At 31.5% G+C, this 21,439-nt stretch overlaps 2 pseudogenes; one reads left to right on the top strand and one right to left on the bottom strand.

The window, feature by feature from the left end:
- Positions 1-294: 294 nt before the first annotated feature.
- LOC148942442 (uncharacterized) lies at positions 295-3,502 on the bottom strand (annotated as a pseudogene).
- A 6,531-nt stretch (positions 3,503-10,033) lies between these two features.
- On the top strand, positions 10,034-13,081 carry LOC148942443 (uncharacterized; annotated as a pseudogene).
- Positions 13,082-21,439: the final 8,358 nt, after the last annotated feature.

Raw genomic sequence — 21,439 nt, forward strand, 5'->3', positions numbered from 1 at the left:
TCAAGTGTATGTAACCAATCAGAATTCTCATGTGTGGTGACCAGGCACATAGCCTCCACACAAAGTTTTCTGGGTATGGTGGTGCGCCTTTGGTTCACTATCACATATGATTCTAGCTTCAGATGTATGTAACCAATCAGCATTCTTGATTTAAACCAGCTTACATGTAATTCACATAAAAATTTTGATCCACATTGTCTTAGAACTATAAACAAATTTCCTAATGATTTTCAAAATAAATTTTGTTATGAAGTAATCAAAAGGAAACTAGAAACAGATGAATAATTCTGAATTGTTATTATTTAGTGCAATTGCTATATTTTCCGTAAGTAGAATTTAGTTCATAACATAGAAAAAAAAAGAAGTTAAAACCATTTTCAAATATCTTCCCTTATGTTATGTTTCCTTTAGGTATACTTTAGTTGAAAACATAGATTTAAAAAAGTTAAAAACACTTTAAAAATCTTAGCTATATCTTTGAAGAACAACAAAAGTCATACCTGAACAGCCCATTGTTTGTTTACCCATCAATTTCACATTTGAATCATCGCAGAAACACCTAGTACCCTCCAACGTTCGCCTGCAAGCGTAATAGTGACCGGAGTTGAAGTTAATACCTGAATGAACTGTATACCGTTTCAATGATACCACGATGTCATTATAGCTAACGTCAGATTTGACCTGATACATTTTTCTTTTCAGCAATGTAGAATCTGAACTAAAACCAATAATTTTTCTCGTAACTTTATGTGTCATTGCCCTTCTGTCCAAGGTAATCGCAAGAAACTGCGACATATCAGTAAAAACTGTCTGTGATGTTAGTCGATGCTCATTTGGACAATATTTCCCAACTTGATTTGGACTTAGCACTTCACTAAATTGAATGTCTAACGTCTCAACAACCTCTTCATGAGGTGGTGCCTCAGGATTTAGAACTCCTGGAACTGAAAAATAGCACACTTTTTCATTTGTCATATTATCATCAATTTGGCTCCAGTTACAGCGGTGACAGGCTAAAAATTTATGATTCTTGAACTGAAATAGTCTACTAAGAGGACTGAGGGTAGTTGATCAGTTTGTTTCCGAGTTTTCTTCATCCATACTTCTAAACAAAGCTTCCCAAAACTCGCAGAGTGACTGCTGTTTGTCCTCAGGAGACCCATACACAGTCGCCAGTCATTATCTTAGGTGGACTGTTGACTCAATCTTGTCAAGGGACGACACTGCTAGCCGTAAAATTTCAGCTGCAATCTTGCCTTGTGAATTCTGCAACATATCAAAAAGTATTCTGTGTAAGCTGAAAACGAACCGAACTACAGAATTTGCAGACCATGAGACACAATCTCTGTTTTAGAAACCTTTTCTACCAGCACCAATACCCCTGTGATACAGCTGCGTTTGGTTAGATCTTTTCTTGTTTTCTTCAAGACGTTGTAGAACGTTATCATCTTTCGTTGTCACTATCATATCGTTTGATTTTGATTCATTCGTCTTATACAATGTTTTTTGGCATTTCATCTTATTTGAAAAGGAATCTTCTACTGCTGCCTTTCTTTGTTTCACCTTTCCAATGATTGCATGTTCGACATTAGTCTTACTTCCTTCTTGGAGAAACAGCTTCTATGCTACCTATGTTCATGACTCCATTGTTCAAATTAGTAGACGGTGCTTGGATGATTTTCAATAATATAATATCTGGTCTAAAACTACTCCTAAGACGATTATACTATGAGAGGGCTTCCCTGTCAGCAATAATTTTTCACGTATAATTTTTTACAAAATACAGCCCTGCGTTAGTTGTGACCCTGGATAATGCAACATAAATCATCCCCGGTCCACAGTAACGACTTCCTGCATCAACGACAGCACATTCCAAGCTCAGGCCTTGAGACTTGTGAATAGTAATTGCAAATGCTAGTTGCAATGGAAACTGTTTCCTAGTATAATAAACCTCTTTGAGTGCTTCAAATCGAACTGTAGCACGACCTATGCTTGTCAATTGCTCTTGACCATCAAATTGCACCAAAACATTCACTGTCTCACCAGATGATATACTTTTAAACTCTTTAACGTAGCCCATAGATCCGTTTACTAAGCCTTTATCTACAGCGATATTTCTTTGAAGTATTACTCGTGCACCAATTGAGAATATCACTTTTGTTAATGTACTAGCTGTCCGTTTGCTGTCATCGGCACAGGTGAAAATCCTATTTGCTGCTTATTCTTCATTTCTCTTATTTCTGACTACAGAAAAAGGAGAATCAATGGCAGTCAGTGTAACATGTTCCAAACTCGTTTCCTTTAACAGTGTGTTGTTTATTAGCCTAAAGTCGTCGTTAGTGGGCATCAAAATAACCGGCACTTTGCCTTCCTTAAACAAATTACAATATAATTTGGTAATTTCTTCTGAGGTGGCTCGCGACATGCATCCAAACTTTCGTGTAGAAAGACATTGCAGATACTGTTCTTCACAATTTCCAAGCCTTATGTTTGCAAGAATATCTGCATATGGCTTGTCCTTTTTTTGCCTCATGTTGATTGTCAGCTCATCATACTCAAATTCATGCCATAGATTAAAGGATCCCGTGGATTCAAGTCTATTTTTGACCTCTAGACGAGTAAGAGGAATAAACGGCGGATTTTCCGACATGGGCCTCAATTGAAGAAAATCTCCAAAGAGAACAAAGTTGGCATTTCCCATTGGGAAATTATTAGTTTTAATTTCCGTCAAGCGCAAATGAATATACCTCAGCGTACGAGAAGAAACCATGCTTATTACATCTATTATGAACAGTCGAGTTTTTCTAAGAGTTTTTCGTAGCATCAGCAATTGTTCGGTGGATAACGCTTCATGCCTTGCAGTTGTCTACTGGTCAACTGGCAGACTTAAGCATTTATGTATGGTAACCCCCTTTATACTATGAGCAGCAAATCCAGTTGGGGCCATTAGAACTGCAGGGCGATCGTCCCTCGCAAACTCCCGACAAAGCAACCTTCTGAGTGCACTAATTACTCTTGACTCTCCACTTCACCAAAATCCAGGAACTATCATTCTAATGGGCTTGTCATTGCTGCCGTTTTTTAGGTTGCCTGTGACTCCATCAAAAATCCTCTTCTGATTTAAATTAAGAGAATTGAAGTCATTTGACACCTCTTCACTTGTCATTGACTCTAGTAACTGTTTATTTGCATTGACTAAATTTTCCATGGCATCAGCCACTCTATCAATAATATCTCCTTGTATAGTGTTATTTGGATCATCAATCTTCTGCTGCCCATCAGTTAAGTAATTCATATGATTAGCCTGAATTTCCGTGATTCGCTGGCGTATTCTTGTCTCAAATTCGGCATCGCATGTGGTTTTATTTACCAGCTTCTCATGATAGACTATCACGGCTGGATATTTTTCACTTTCAATGAAATATGTCTGAAAATTGTTGAAGTCACAAACAGCTGAGAAATTCTCAAAAATTGCGTATGATCGATTTTTTAAAAAGCTCATGTAGCAACACTGGATTACACGGCTGTAATTGCCGAAATTTCAAGAAGCTGAATTCTGAATTATTATTTAGGTTGCCTAGTATTTATTTTATTTTTTATGCAATGGCTTTGATTGGTGTAAACTACCGACATATGGGAGTATTGGTTAGGCTATGCAGCAATTGTGGACAAGGTTTATATTAACGGATTATTCAGGTAGCTAAGAAATGAACTTACTTCTATGCTGAGAATTGCATCCTGAATCAAAATTTAACGTGTATTTCCGTCGGAAATGAATTTTACCCCCTGAACTTTACCATCACTAAAATGAATTTAGTGATGGATGGGCTGAGGGTCTTACTAACTGCATCAAACAAGTCATTGAAAAAAAACTCGAATCCCTAGGAAAATATTGTTGGATTTTGTACAATTACTACTAACATCAGGTTTGGAGCCAACAGATCTGCTTCAACGCTAATAAAAGCCATGGCGTCCCATATATTGAATGTGAAATACTCATGCTATCTTATTCAGTTATGTTCATCCTATGCATGCTTGTCACTTCCCCAGACACTAGAAGACTGGGCGTGAAATATCTATGCCCACTTATCCAGAAGCACTTTCATACGAGATAAGTATGCTGAATTTCAGATAAGTATGCTGAATTACACTGCGAATACAGTCCAGTTTCATGAAGTTAGACGCAACATCATTCACAAGTTTAATGACACTTGCCTTTAGGGAGTGAGGAACTGGAAGCTCAGATCGAAAAATTTTGTTGAATTCGTTGGAGAGGGCAAGAGAGTAGCCCATTAATTCAAGGTATGGCTTTGTCAACTTGATTTGTAATGTTGACAAGATAGAGTAATTAGTTGCAGTTTGGTCGTCAAACATGGTTTTTATGAAATACTGAGCAATAGCAACCCGATGATCAATAAGCCTCTTTATGCAGAAAAAAGGTGTTAACACCTCTCTAAGAGAGGTGTTAATTTCTAAACAAAGAGCAGAAATTATTTTCTATACAAAAATAGTCTAAATGAACTAAATTAATTCAGTAATGACTAAGTTACTAAGTTACTTACAAACTAAATTTTAAAAAACACCGCTTATATCATCCACTTGGAGAAGGCAACAAAGCACCTGATGAAAAACATCTGCAATCCTTCAAGTCTCTACCGATAATTGATTCAGTAATTGGTAAAGATAAGGAGTAAGGAACTGGCTAAAAAGAAATACTTCAGGACTTGATCCCTCAATGACAAACGAGGGAACGTGTGCAATGTAGATGGAGAGAGAACTTTGAGCAAAAACTACATTTGACCATCCTCCCTAACCCAAATGGGCTTTCCAGTCTGCCCGTAATCCATACCGTATTCACTTACATTCTGAATTAGGAAAGCGGGTGGGGTGCTAGTAAAAAGGTACTGACCAGGGTGTAAAATTCTATCCATTAAATATCTTTTATGAGTATAATATCAAAAAGCTGTCTACCATTCAGTTAAAATATGTATATGAGCCCTCTATTTTAAATGAGTTAAATACAGGGTTGAGGAGCATGTCCCCAGGTAACGAAATCAAGTCAACCCTAGAGGCACATTTTCAAAAAATTCAAACCAAAGTACCAGATAAGAGACAACTGCAATCTTTTATCCCTTAACCGATTACTCATTGATTAAAAAAACAAAAATGAATATACTCTCACTATACATATCATAAAAAAATCTAATAATAAACTATATTTTTCATTCAAACAATACTTTTTCAATCTATCTTTAAATAAATCAATGGGCTTAGCCCCTGGAATGTCAGTTGAAATTTAATCCCATACTTTCAGAGCGATTTTTTAAATATAAATAAAAGATCCCTCCAATCCATAATTTAAACTCGTTGGGGCTTGGGTACTAAAATGTTATCTTTACGTAAGACTCAACCTACCCTGAAAATTGTTAATTCTGCTCTAGTAGACATACCTGTACCAGCCAATATGTCTATTTGATGAAACTTTAGGTCCCTACTTGGACTCTGTCTAATCATTCAAATCGTCACTGGCCTTTTTCTAGCAATACATTACACTGCAAGAGTTGATCTTTTGTCAGGATGTTAATTACGGTTGGCTTCTTCAAACCATTCACGCCAATGGTGCCTCTTTTTTCTTTGTTTTTATTTATTTTCATATTGGTCGAGGAATATATTATGGTTCGTTCCACTACTTTGAGACGTGAATAACAGGGATCGCCCTGTTATTCCTAGTGATGGCCGCCGCCTTTTTAGGGTATGTCCTTCCATGGGGACAGATGTTTTTTTGAGGGGCTACTGTAATTACAAATCTCGTGTCGGCGGTCCCCTACATCGGGAATTATGTAGTTCAATGACTCTGAGGGGGATTTGCCGTAGACAACCCTACTCTCACACGCTTCTTCACCTTTCATTTTTTGATTCCTTTTTTAGTTGCCGGCTTGACCATAATTCATCTTTTATTTCTTCACCAGAGAGGCTCTAATAATCCTCTAGGGATTAACGCCAATCTAGACAAACTCCCCTTTCACCCCTACTGCACTATTAAGGATACCGTAGGCCTTATGATTCTTGTATTTCTCCAAGTCGCGCTTTCCCTAACTAGTCCGTATCTACTTGGAGACCCAGATAATTTAATTTCCGCTTACCCACTAGTTACTCCAGCCCATATTCAACCGGAGTGATATTTCCTATTCGTGTATGCGATACTCCGATCCATTCCAAAGAAGTTGGGGGGGGGGATAATTGCGCTCGTCTCTTCTATTCTTATTCTCATTTCTCTATCCTTTACATTTAAGCCCAAGTTCCGAGGCCTTGAATTTTATTCTGTAACTCAACCCCTATTTTGATCATGGGTTTCAGTCTTTTTACTCCTTACCTGAATCAGAGCGCAGCCTGTAGAGGAACCTTATATTATCTTAGGCCAAATCCTCACATGTCTCTATTTCTCCTATTTTCTATTTACTCCTGTTATGATTAATATAAACAACAAAATCATCTAATGCGGTCCCTTAGCTCACTAGAGCATCTGTTTTGAAAGCAGAATGGGGTTGATCGTACAACCAGGGATCTTTGCTATTAACCACCTTGACAAAGGCCTCAGTAGAAGCAGAGAAACATTAAAGATACCGGTAAAAGACTCTTTCAACATAGATATATTAAATTATCATATCGATAACGAGGGTAAGACCCCTGTCTTCAAAGATGGAAATACACAATAACAGAGAACATTAAAAAGCTTATCCCCCCGAAAACCACACTGAATAGTAAAGATATAAAAAGAATATTAGCGTATTCAGATAATATAATAAGCCATAGACAGCCCTACTCTCATACGCTTCTTTAACTTTCACTTTTTGATTCCCTTTTTAGTTGCCGGCTTGACCATAATTCATCTCTTATTTCTTCACCAGAGAGGCTCAAGGCCTTTGTCAAGGTGGTTAATACCAAAGATCCCTGGCCGTACGATCAACCCCATTCTGCTTTCAAAACAGATGCTCTAGTGAGCTAAGGGACCGCATTAGATGATTTTGTCGTTTATATTAATCATAACAGGAGTAAATAGAAAATAGGAGAAATAGAGACATGTGAGGATTTGGCCTAAGATAATATAAGGTTCCTCTACAGGCTGCGCTCTGATTCAGGTAAGGAGTAAAAAGACTGAAACCCATGATCAAAATAGGGGTTGAGTTACAGAGTAAAACTCAAGGCCTCGGAACTTGGGCTTAAATGTAAAGGGTAGAGAAATGAGAATAAGAATAGAAGAGACGAGCACAATTATCCCCCCCCCCCAATTTATTTGGGATGGATCGGAGGATAGCATACGCGAATAGGAAATATCACTCCGGTTGAATATGGGCTGGCGTAACTAGGGGGTAAGCGGGAATTAAATTATCTGGGTTTCCAAGTAGATAGGGACTAGTTAGGGAAAGTGCGACTTGGAGAAATACAAGAATTATAAAGCCTACGGTATCCTTAATAGTGCAGTAGGGGTGAAAGGGGAGTTTGTCTACATTGGCGTTAATCCCTAGAGGATTATTAGAGCCTCTCTGGTGAGGAAATAAAAGATTAATTATGGTCAAGCCGGCAACTAAAAAGGGAATCAAAAAATGAAAGTTAAAGAAGCGTGTGAGAGTAGGGTTGTCTATGGCAAACCCCCCTCAGAGTCATTGAACCACATCATTTCCGATGTAGGGGACCGCCGACACGAGATTTGTAATTACAGTAGCCCCTCAAAAGGACATTTATCCCCATGGAAGGACATATCCTAAAAAGGCGGCGGCCATCACCAGGAATAATAGGGCGATCCCCGTTATTCATGTCTCAAAGTAGTGGAACGAACCATAATATATTCCTCAACCAATATGAAAATAAATGCAAACAAAGAAAAAAGAGGCGTCATTGGCGTGAATGGTTCGAAGAAGCCAACCGTAATTAACATCCTGACAAATGTGGGCTACTCTAGAGAACGCTAGATCAACTCTTGCAGTGTAATGTATCGCTAGAAAAAGGCCAGTGACGATTTGAATGATTAGACAGAGTCTCAGTAGGGACCTGAAGTTTCATCAAATAGACATATTGGCTGGTACAGGTAGGTCTACTAGAGCAGAATTAACAATTTTCAGGGTAGTTTGAGTCTTACGTAAAGATAACATTTTAGTACCCAAGCCCCAACGGGTTTAAATTATGGATTGGAGGGATCTTTTATTTATATTTAAAAAATCGCTCTGAAAGTATGGGATTAAATTTCAACTGACATTCCAGGGTCTAAGCGCATTGATTTATTTAAAGATAGATTGAAAAAGTATTGTTTGAATGAAAAATATAGTTTATTATTAGATTTTTATATGATATGTATAGTGAGAGTATATTCATTTTTGTTTTTTAATCAATGAGTAATCAGTTAAGGGGTAAAAGATTGCAGATGTCTCTTATCTGGTACTTTGGTTTGAATTTTTTGAAAATGTGCCTCTGGGGTTGACTTGATTTCGTTACCTGGGGACATGCTCCTCAATCATGTATTTAACTCATTTAAAATAGACTGCTCATATACATATTTTAACTGAATGGTAGACAGCTTTTTGATATTATACTCATAAAAGATATTTAATGGATAGAATTTTACACCCTGGTCAGTACCTTTTCACTAGCACCCCACCCGCTTTCCTAATTCAGAATATAAGTGAATACGGTATGGATTACGGGCAAACTGGAAAGCCTATTTGGGTTAGGGAGGATGGTCAAATGTAGTTTTTGCTCAAAGTTCTCTCTCCATCTAGATTGCACACGTTCCCTCGTTTGTCATTGAGGGGTCAAGTCCTGAAGTATTTCTTTTTAGCCAGTTTCTTACTCCTTATCTTTACCAATTACTGAATCAATTATCGGTAGAGACTCCAAGGATTGCAGATGTTTTTCATCAGGTGCTTTGCTGCCTTCTCCTAGTGGATGATATAAGCGGTGTTTTTTAATATTTAGTTTGTAAGTAACTTAGTAACTTAGTCATTACTGAATTAATTTAGTTCATTTAGAATATTTTTGTATAGAAAATAATTTCTGCTCTTTGTTTAGAAATTAACACCTCTCTTAGAGAGGTGTTAACACCTTTTTTCTGCATAAAGAGGCTTATTGAGCATCGGGTTGCTATTGCTCAGTATTTCATAAAAACCATGTTTGACGACCAAACTGAAACTAATTACTTTATCTTGTCAACATTACAAATCAAGTTGACAAAGCCATACCTTGAATTAATGGGCTACTCTTTTGGCCTCTCCAACGAATTCAACAAAATTTTTCGATCTGAGCTTCCAGTTCCTCACTCCCTAAAGGCAAGTGTCATTAAACTTGTGAATGATGTTGCGTCTAACTTCATGAAACTGGACTATATTCGCAGTGCAATTCAGCATACTTATCTGAAATTCAGCATACTTATCTCGTATGGAAGCGCTTCTGGATAAGTGGGCATAGATATTTCACACCAAGTCTTCTAGTGTCTTGGCAAGTGACAAGCATTCATAGGATGAACATAAGTGAATAAGATAGTATGAGCATTTCACATTCAATATATGGGACGCCATGGCTTTTATTAGCGTTGAAGCAGATCTGTTGGCTCCAAACCTGATGTTAGTAGTATTTGTACAAAATCCAACAATATTTTCCTAGGGATTCGAGTTTTTTTTCAATGACTTGTTTGATGCAGTTAGTAAGACCCTCAGCCAATCCATCACTAAATTCATTTTAGTGATGGTAAAGTTCAGGGGGTAAAGTTCATTTCCGACGCAAATACACGTTAAATTTTGATTCAGGATGCAATTCTGACTATAGAGGTAAGTTCATTTCTTAGCTACCTGAATAATCTGTTAATATAAACCTTGTCCACAATTGCTGCATAGCCTAACCAATACTCCCATATGTCGGTAGTTTACACCAATCAAAGCCATTGCATAAACAATAAAATAAATACTAGGCAACCTAAATAATATTTCAGGTTTCAGCTTCTTGAAATTACGGCAATTACAGCCCTGTAATCCAGTGTTGCTACATGAGCTTTTTAAAAAATCGATCATGCACAATTTTTGAGAATTTCTCACCTGTTTGTGACTCGAACAATTTTGAGACGTATTGCATTGAAAGTGAAAAATATCTAGCCGTGATAGTCTATCATGAGAAGCTGGTAAATAAAACCACATGCGATGCTGAATTTGAAATAAGAATACGCCAGCGAATCACAGATATTCATGCTCATCATATGAATGACTTAACTGATGAGCAGCAGGAGACAGATGATCCAGAAACCGCTATACAAGGAGAGATCATTGATAGAGCGGCTGATACCATGGAAGATGAAGTCAATGCAAATAGACAGCTACTAGAGTCAATGACAGGTGAAGAGTTGTCAAATGACTTCAATTCCCTTAATTTAGATCAGAAGAGAATTTTTGACAGAATTATAGGCAACCTAAAAAACGGCAGCAATGACAAACCCATCAGACTGATAGTTTCTGGCTTTGGGGGGACTGGAAAATCACGAGTAATTAGTATACTTAGAAGTTTCCTTTGTCAGGAGTTTGCGAGGGAGGATTGTCCAGTAGTTGTTATGGCCCCAACTGGACTTGCTGCTCATAGTATAAAGGGTGTTACCATTCATCAATGTTTAAGTCTGCCAGTTGACCAGCAGACAACTGCAAGGTATGAAGCGTTATCCACCGAACAATTGCTGACGCTACGAAAAACACTTAGACGAACTCGACTGTTCATTATAGATGAAATAAGCATGGTTTCTTCTCTTATGCTGATGTATATTCATTTGCGCTTGACGGAAATCAAATCTAATAATTTCCCAATGGGAAATACCAACTTTGTTCTCTTTGAAGATTTTCTTCAATTGAGGCACATGTCAGCAAATCCGCCGTTTATTCCTCTTACTCGTCTAGAGGTCAAAAATAGACTTGGATCCACGGGATCCTTTAATCTATGGCATGAATTTGAGTATGATGAGCTGACAATCAACATGAGGCAAAAAAAGGACAAGCCATATGCAGATACTCTTGCAAACATAAGGCTTGGAAATTGTGAAGAACAGTATCTGCAATGTCTTTCTACACGAAAGTTTGGATGCATGTCGCGAGCCACCTCAGAAGAAATTGCCAAATTATATTGTAATTTGTGTAAGGAAGGCAAAGTGCCGGTTATTTTGATGCCCACAAACGATGACTGTAGGCTAATAAACAACACACTGTTAAAGGAAACGAGTTTGGAACATGTTACACTGACTGCCATTGATTCTCTTTCTTCTGTAGTCAGAAATAAGAGAATTGAAGAAGAAGCAGCAAAAAGTGTTTTCACCTGTGCCGATGACAGCAAACGAACAGCTAGTACATTAACAAAATTGATATTATCAATTGGTGCACGAGTAATGCTTCAAAGAAATATCTTTATAGATAAAGGCTAAGTAAATGAATCTATGGGGTATGTTAAAGAGTTTAAAAGTAGGCCGGCTGGTGAGATAGTGAATGTTTTGGTGCAATGTGATGGTCAAGAGCAATTGACAACCATAGGCCGTACTACAGTTCAATTTGAAGCACTCAAAGAGGTGTATTATGCTAGGTAACATTTTCCATTGCAACTAGCATTTGCAATTACTATTCACAATTCTCAAGGCCTGAGCTTGAAATGTGCTATCGTTGATGCAGGAAGTCGTTGCTTTCGACCGGGGATGATTTATGTTGCATTTTCCAGGGTTACAACTAGCGCAGGGCTGCATCTTGTGGAACTTGATCCATGTAAAATTATTGCTGACATGGAAGCCATCTCAGAGTATAATCGTCTTAGGAGTAGTTTTAGACCAGATCTTACATTACTGAAAATCATCCAAACACCAACAACTAATTTGAACGATGACGTCATGAAAATAGGTAGAGTAGAAGCTGTTTCTCCAAGAAGGAAGAAAAGTAAGACTAATGTCGAACATGCAATCACTGGAAAAGGGAAAAAAAGAAAGGCAGCAATAGAAGATTCCTTTCCAAATAAGATGAAATGCCGAACAACATTGTCTATGACAAATGAATCAAAATCAAACGATAAGATAGTGCCAACGAAAGGTGATAACGTTCTCCAAGGTATTGAAGGAAACAAGAAAAGATCTAACCAAAAGCAGCTCTATCAAAGGGGTATTGGTGCTGGTAGAAAAGGTTTCCAAAACAGAGATTGTGTTTCATGCTATGCAAATTCTGCAGTTCAGTGCGTTTTCAGCTTACACAGAATACTTTTTGATATGTTGCAGAATTCACAAGGCAACGTTGCAGCTGAAATTTTACGGCTAGCAGTGTCGTCCCTTGACAAGATTGAGTCAACAGTCCACCTAAGATAATTACTCGCGACTGTGTATGGGTTTCCTGAGGACAAACAGCAGTCAATCTATGAGTTTTGGGAAGCTTTGTTTAGAGGTATGGATGAAGAAAACTCGGAAATAAACTGATCAACTACCCTCAGTCCTCTTAGTAGACTATTTCAGTTCAAGAATAATAAATTTTTGGCCTATCACCACTGTAACTTGAGCCAAATTGATGATAATATGACAAATGGAAAAGTTTGCTATTTTCCAGTTCCAGGAGTTCTAAATCCTGAGGCACCAGCTCATGAAGAGGTTGTTGAGACGTTGGACATTCAATTTAGTGAAGTGTTAAGTCCAAATCCAGTTGGGAAATTTTGCCAAAATGAGCATCGACTAACATCACAGACAGTTTTTACTGAAATGTCGCAGTTTCTTGCGATTAACTTGGACAGAAGGGCAATGACACATAAAATTACGAGAAGAATAATTGGTTTTAGTTCAGATTATATATTGCTGAAAAGAACAATGTGTGACGTCATATCTGACGTTAGCTACAATGACATCGTGGTATCCTTGGAACGATATAGAGGCGTCGTTCATTCAGGTATTAATTTCAGCTCCGGTCACTATTACGCTTACAGGCGAACGTTGCAAGGTACATGGTGTATCTGCGATGATTCGAATGTGAAATTGATGGTTAAACAAACAATGGGCTGTTCAGGTATGACTTTTGCTGTTCTTCAAAGATATAGCTAAAAATTTTTAAGTGTTTTTAACTTTTTTAAATCTAGGTTTTCAACTAAATTATACCTAAAGGAAACATAACATAAGGGAAGATATTTGAAAATGGTTTTAACTTCTTTTTCTTTGTTATGAACTAAACTCTACTTTCGGAAAATATAGCAATTCCACTGAATAAAAACAATTCAGAATTATTCATCTGTTTCTAGTTTCCTTTTAATTACTTCATAACAAAATTTATTTTGAAAATCATTAGGGAATTTGTAGTTAGTTCTAAGACCATGTGGATCAACATTTGTATATGAATGAAATGTACGCTGGTTTAAAATAAGAATGCTGATTGGTTACATACACCTGAAGCTAGAATCATAGGTGATAGTGAACCAAAGGCGCACCAGCATACCCAGAAAACTTTGTGTGGAGGCTATGTGCCTGGTCACCACAAATAAGAATTCTGATTGGTTACATACACTTGAAGCTAGAATCATAGCTGATGGTGAACCAAAGGCACACCAGCACGCCGGGAAAACTTGGTATGGCAACCTTGTACCTGGGCACCTCAATATGGATTTGACCCGGGTTAGCCTGGATAACAAGTCCATACATTTTTCTCTCCTGGTGCATCTTAATTCATTGCATTTTTATTTTTTTGGAAATTGTAATGAAATTAGGGTCATCATCAGCGGCGCCTCCACGTTGGCGGGGGAGGGACAACAGAATGAAGTTGAACATATTATTCAGCAGTCTCCAGCAGGTGCGCATATGTTCTCATTTTATTTCACATGGAATTAAGCTTTTTAAATTTTTATAAAATTTCGAAAAATGGCAAAAATCTGGTCATTGAAATTGAGAATTTTCAAAGTCATATTGAACTGCCGCGTCAACCTGCGAAACTTCGTTCTCTAACACATTCCTAATGTTTTAGTCGTCTCGAATATATTTGTAATAGGCCTAAGGCAAAAATTCTAAAGAACTTTGATTTTTTTAATGGGTAAATAGTAAAACTTTCAATAGAATGATGCATTAAATTGCATTTTTGTGGAATGCTACAAATTTATGAACGAAAGTGCTAGACTCCAGTCTGGCAAAGTTCGCTGAAAATAAACTGATTTCTAGTTGTTTTATAAACTGACCTCTAGTTCTAGGGTGCAAATTAGATGTAGCTAACACATGATGTCTACGATTCACTTAATAATGGCCAAGTGATGTCAACTGTTGAGATATTCTGGGCCCGAGAGTACTCACATAATTGGGAAGTAATAACTTTAAATATAACATTATTTCCATGCTCATCTGTGCACACTGTATTATAACTTTTTTGTTTTTGGTTTTTTTAAGTTGAAAATAAAACCTTTTCATTTTAATGTGCCTTAGGAACTAGCAATTCGCTACTTAAGAATAGTTAATATTTTTTTACACTTCATCTTGGAGTATTCCAAAACTCTTAATGTAGTTGAAAATATTTTTAACGCTAATATTTTTCTGTACATTTAAGAGAGGTTCTTATTATTAAATTTTAGCGTAGACCGAGGCTTTGAGGAGGGGACAGCCTCCTCATATACATAATAAAAAAAATAATTTATACGGGCAGAGTTTCACATTGGAAGGTTTTTTTCTGGTGTGGAACTTTCCACATACAGCTGAGTTTAGGTTATTGGATATTATTATTTGTTTCTTTTTCCAAACTACTTTAAAATTTTCGGTAAATAATTGGTCTTACTTGTTATGTAATAATTAGTCTGACTTATGTTGAGTTATTTTTTTCATTATATTATTTTATTGCGATCTCTAATATATTCATATATAACGTCACCCTAGAAAGAATAAATAATATTGTCAAACAGTTCGTGGTAACGAACTAGTAACCGCTCAATAGTAACCGAGACTCTAAAAAACGAAATTTTGATACCAATATTTATATCAAAGTAATTAAATTTTTATGTTGATTTACAATATATACGCTTTAACAAGTTTAAGTCTTACCCATGAAAAGTAACGTACCTGAGAAAATCTGCACTATTTTCGAGAAAATTAGGACAATCTCTTAAAAGTCTTAGAACCTTAATGAAGATCGCACCGTCAGATTCAAAGTATCAGAGAACCCAACTATAGAAGTTTCAAGCTCCTAAATGTAAAAATTCGGAAATTTTTATTTGTTTTAAAAAGAAATATAACGGATGCGTGTTTGTTGTTTTTTTTTTTTTTTTTTTTGGAGGTAAATATTTTGTAAGACATACACATAATAAATAATTTAGGTTTTATGAAAGCAGATTTTCCCATTGGAAGGGTTTTTTCTGGAGTTGAACTTTTCACAGACAGCTGAGTTAAGGTTATTGGATATTATAATTTGTTAATTGTTTCTTTTCCCCAACTACTTTTAAATATGTTGTAAATAATTGGTCTTACTTATTATGTAATAATTAGTCTGACTTCTGTTGAGTTTTTTTTTCAGAAAAAACCGTTTGGTTTTTTCTAAAAAATTTTATTTGTTTCCGGAGAAATACAACTTCTCTTTAATGATAAAGTTTTCCTCTTCACTGTTTTCAAGGAGCAATTCTGGATGCTTCAGCACATCCATCGTGTAGGAAAGGAATAGATATTTAGTCTTAGTACCTCAAAGCTAATACACATCTCATAGTACATTAATTGTTAAGTCTTGTAATTTTTACAAGCAATATGGTATACACAGACGTTATCTTTACGTACTTCTATTATCCAAGATGATTAAATCAATTTAGAACCCTAGAAAATTTTTATTTGGGTTCATTAGCACCAACTCTGGGGAAAATTTTTTTATTTAGGTAATTTACCTTCACTTCAAAATTGATTAAACCAAGAAGATCTAAACGCCTAATAATGCTATTTTTAGAACTGAAATTTTTAACACTTGTAATTTTTATATTTCACTTAATTTAACACTTTTCCCTAGGATCTTAAAATAGATGACATACACAATACGTTTCCCTGGTTTTTGAAAAATATTCTTCATCATTAATCTTAAATTTATTCAAGCCCTCCCACAATATTATATCATTACTATTTTTCCATTATATTATTTTTTACTCTATCCAGTATATGTAACGTCAGTCAAGACATTACCAAAAATACAAATTAAAATTAATCAAATAGGTATTTATCGGAAAAAATTCATTCAACTTCTGTGTGTTTAATGTTATTATGTTTAGTACTAACGCTTGTCACAAAATTTGTAAAACTGAACAAATAAAACAATTTTATATAGCAAAATCAATCTTCCCGCTGATTAAAAAATCACTATTGATTCTAAATAGAAACTGTATGATGGTGAAACTTAAGGCATTTATGTTTGTGTCGATATCAAAGCAGTACTGAAAATTAGTGTTCAACAATTTTTTAACATTTCAACATTAACAAAAAAATTCTTAAAACTGTGTTCCGTTCAATTCTTTCTGTGCAACAATCTTTTCTCTATAATTTACAAACAATATATTTGCAAACTAGCAATACTTTTAACAAGGGCTAATGCAAAAGTATTAAATTGAATGGTATTATTAAATTTTAAAGGTATATCTACTTTTTTAATAAAAATTTTTCTTTTTATGATAATAAAATACAACACATTTTAAAAAATTAAGATATTTATAAACTTTTTAAATTATCTATGGCGTATTTTTCTAAATAAGTTATTTTTTAATTCATAAACAAAAAAAAAAATAAAAAAAGGTTAAATTTTGATATATTATATACTCAAGTTAAAAAACAATTAATATATTAATAAAAAGTTTAATTTTTATACTTATAATTTTTTTACAGAAAATAAATTTACCTGCAACAACAAGAACAATATGAAAAAACTTTCTAAGTGTATTTTGTATATAATACAGCTTAAAGAAACGTATTATAAATCTAACCTAATAATTTTATATATTTCTAATATTTATCTATTCTTTATTTTTATTTATACAAACAAAACAAAATGTTAATTTTTTAATTGTTTCTGGTTACTATCATAACAGTACATTTATATTAATTTAGGAAATTTAATTTAATTTAATAACTTTCTCTTTATGAAAATTAAGATATTTGAAATATCAACTAAACCAAAAATATTAAAAATATTTTATTTGTACTTAATATTATAGCAATTGATCAAACATTTTAGATAAGTCATGTACTTGTATATTATAGATTTAGATTTTTTTAAAAATATATATCAATTATTTATAAATCAAACCACTCATTAAAAAATTATAAATTTTTCTGTATTTTCGAAGAAACTGAAAAAAAAAATATTATATGACTATAAATGGAAATTTATAGACTTATAATTATTATAAATAATATATAATTTACTTATAAAAAAAAAAATCACTGAAAAAAATAAAAAATTTGACTTTATACTATACTAAATTGAAAAAAATGATTTTAGTTATTTACATAGTATAGTATATCATTGTATTATTTTGATAGAATATATGATTTAGTTATCATAAAAAAACAATAATTTTATATTATATTATTTAAATATTTATATAATATATTGAACAAAAAAAATTTTTATTTATAAGTTATTTTAATTTTATAGAGTTAGATTTTTTATAAATTATAGATATTTAATTGATCATAAAAAAACACAAATTAATAATTAATAATTTAATCTTTTATAAACTAACTATTCATAATAAGTTATTGGTTTATGTTATTATAATAAGATCTAAGTATAATGTTTTGAATTAAAATATATGTTAGATATAAAAATAAAAACCAATAAGTATATTTGCTATGTTCATTCATTAGAAAAGCAAATGAAAAAAAAATGTAGTTCTTTTTATTAATATTCTAACATATATTTATAATTTTTATAAATTATAGCTATTTTCTTTAACTTAAACAAACACACTGAAAAAAATTAAAAATTTGTAGGAAATTTAGAAGCAATTGAAAAAAATGAAGATATTTATAGACAGTTTCAATTAGCTACGGCTAATTTGGCTAAAGAATAGATATTTTATCTATAAAAAACAAAAACTCTTTAACATTGTTATATTTTTATGTAGGATATAAGAAATTGAAAAAACCTTTTGGATCTATATAGTCATTTTCAAGGATATCTGTATCTTTATTATAACTACGATCTATAGTATAAATAAAAAACACACCATATGAAAAATTTGAATTGTTTCTATATACTATAAGATATTTAAAAAAATATTAATACAGTTTTTTACATATTAAATTAGATAGTTATCTTTGTCAGCCATTCTATAAATGGAATTTTTACTAACCCACCACTAATACTTTTGTTTTAGTATTATGTATGATCTTATTAATTGAAAAAACAATTTAGATAGTATTATAAATTTACTATGATATTCTTATTAGAATTAAAAAAAATTTATATATTAGATATATAATCAAAACAAAAATACATATATATATTTTTTTAAGTTTTATAAAATAACCAGAAATATATATGAAGAAATATAAATACATTGTATTTTATATACTTATTATTAATCACCAGAAGTGCTATTTTCCATATAAACAAAACACCCACTTAAAAAAATTTAAAATTTGTATGTATTAGAAACTAACTTTAAAAAATTGTCTATAGTTATATAAATTTAAAAGTATATACTTTTCATAATTGTTATTACTATCTGTTTTCTTTCGTCAAAAAAAACACAAAGACATATTTGTCAATTTTTATTTTTTAGATTCTAAATTGAACAAAAAAATTAGTATCTATCTATAAATATAAATTTCGATCTTTATCTTTTTTATAAATACTATATATTTTATTGATAAAAAAAAAGAAATATTAAAATAATATATTTTTTAATTAATTCTAAAATAACTTTAAAAAAAAAATATTATATTTATAGAAAGTTTAAATTATATAGGGCTATAAATTATAAATAAGATATTTTTAAGATATAAAAAAAAAACCCAATTAAATTAATTATCAGTGACTTTTTTTATAGCATATCTTTAATAAAAAATTAATATCTTTATATAAATTTAAAATGATCTCCTGCTTATTTTTTTAATTAATTTATATTTTCTTGCGAAACCAAACACACACTAAAAAAATTTGCAAGGTTTACTTTTACTATCATATCTTTAAAAAATTAATTATTAATTGATAGTAACATTAATATATAGTTGTAAATTATTTATATATTATAGCTTTTTTCTATAAAAAAAACCAACACAAAGTTCATATTTTTATATTTTAAGGATTTATATACTCTCTTTAAAAAAATTTTTATAATGATAGACAGTTAAAATGATATACTTAGAATTTGTTAAATGAATAGAGAATTTAGTTATAAAAAAAAAAAATTATGGAAAAATTTTAAATTTATATATATGATATACTCAGATGAACAAAAATTATAGGAAATATAGAAACATTCAATTAGATCATTATAGGTTTTATAAAGATGATCTTTTTTCTTGATAAACAACACAAAATATTTTAAAATTTTAATTTTTTACTTTATATATAATCATTTTAAAAAAATTTTAAGTTCTTTAAAAAAAGTTTGAATTATATAGTTCTTATTGTTATAAAGTAGATAATTTTTATTTATACAGAACACACACTATTTCAAAAATTATAATGTTACTTTAATATAAAAACACATGAAAAAAAAATTTCTAGATGTATCTACATTATAATTTATATAATTATTATTTTATAAAATAATAGAATTTTTATTGAGAAAATAACAAACATAATATCATAAATTAATTATTATTTATTATAAAATAAATTTAAAAAAAAATTTAGATATATATAGTAGGATTAAATTATATCTGTATAAGTTTTATAAATAAGATTTATTTTCTAGAGAAAAAACAAACTCTCTGAAAAAAATATTAAATTTAAACTTAGACTAAAATATATTTTAAAAACTTTTAAAGTTATTATAATTTCAAATTATATAATTATCATAGTTTTAAATAAGATCTCTTATCCTTAGAAAACACAAAAAATATTTAAATTGTATATCTTATTATTTAATATATAATAACTTTAAAAGAAACTTAGGATATATAGAATAATTATAACTTATATATTTATAAGTTTTATAAATACGATCTATTTTAATGAGAACCCACCAACAAACTTAAAAAATAATAAATTATTATTATTTATAAACTAACTTTAAAAAAAAATTACTTAAATCAGTTACTTGTTCAATTAGATACTGCTAAGTTCTAAAAAGAATATCTATTTTATTGATACACACCACAAACAATGAAAAAAATGTTATGCTTAATTTTAATAAAATAACTATAAAAAAAAATTTATAAATATAAAATAGTTGTCATTTATATATGGCTATGATAGCTAAATTATATATTTTTTATTGCAAAAAAAAAAACAATATTACATTATTGTATTTCGTTAATTAAATTTATCATCAATTTAAAAAATATTTATTTAATTAATAAAAATTTAATTTTATATTGTTATAATTTTTCTATAGACTATATATTTTATTCAGAAACAACAAAAACTATGAAAATAATTAAAATTATTATATCATATATACTCAATATTAAACCAAATGAATCTTGTTTAAGACATTTTAAATTATCTTCGTCACAGTTTGGTCAAGACGAGCTATTTTCTTGCGAAATCACACAAAATCTGAAAAAATGTTAAATGTTTGTTTATTATCTACGCACTTGAACAAAAAATTAATATATCTAAAAAAGGTTTCAATGATCTCGTTCTAATTTTTATAAGGACGATTTTTTTTCTTGCGAAAAAACACATTATCTGAAAAAATTGTTAAATTTTAACTTAGTATATAATAAATAGTAAATACGAATATCTATATTAAAATTATAAATTATATTCGGATAAGTTTGCTAAAGACGATAAATTGTCTTGAGACAAAAAACCATCTATGAAAAAAGTATTAATTATTATTTAATATAATCTAAATTTAACAGAATATGATTATATGAAAAAAGTTTTTAAATTATCTAGTTCTCAGTTTGATATAGACGATATTTTTTCTAGTGAAACCACACTATAACTTAAAAAATATTATATTTTTAAATAAGATATAATAATTTTAAAAATAACTTAATAAATTCTGTTACATTTAATATTATAGTCTTCTAAGTTCGATAAATAAGATCTATTTTCACGCTAAAAACCATCACCGATGAAAAATGTTAAATGCTTAATTTTTATAAAATAACTATTAAAAAATTATAATAAATGTATAAAAGGTTACAAATATATATGGCTCTTTTTTCTCAATAATATCTTTGTTATTTAGAAAAAAATATACCTCTTAAAATATGTTAATATGTTACTTAAAAATATCATTTATTTAAAAAAAAATTTATATATTAATAAAATTTAAA

This window comes from Artemia sp. Qi Xiang Cuo, chromosome 17, assembly GCF_049724085.1.
Source record: "Artemia sp. Qi Xiang Cuo chromosome 17, ASM4972408v1, whole genome shotgun sequence".
Taxonomy (NCBI): domain Eukaryota; kingdom Metazoa; phylum Arthropoda; class Branchiopoda; order Anostraca; family Artemiidae; genus Artemia; species Artemia sp. Qi Xiang Cuo.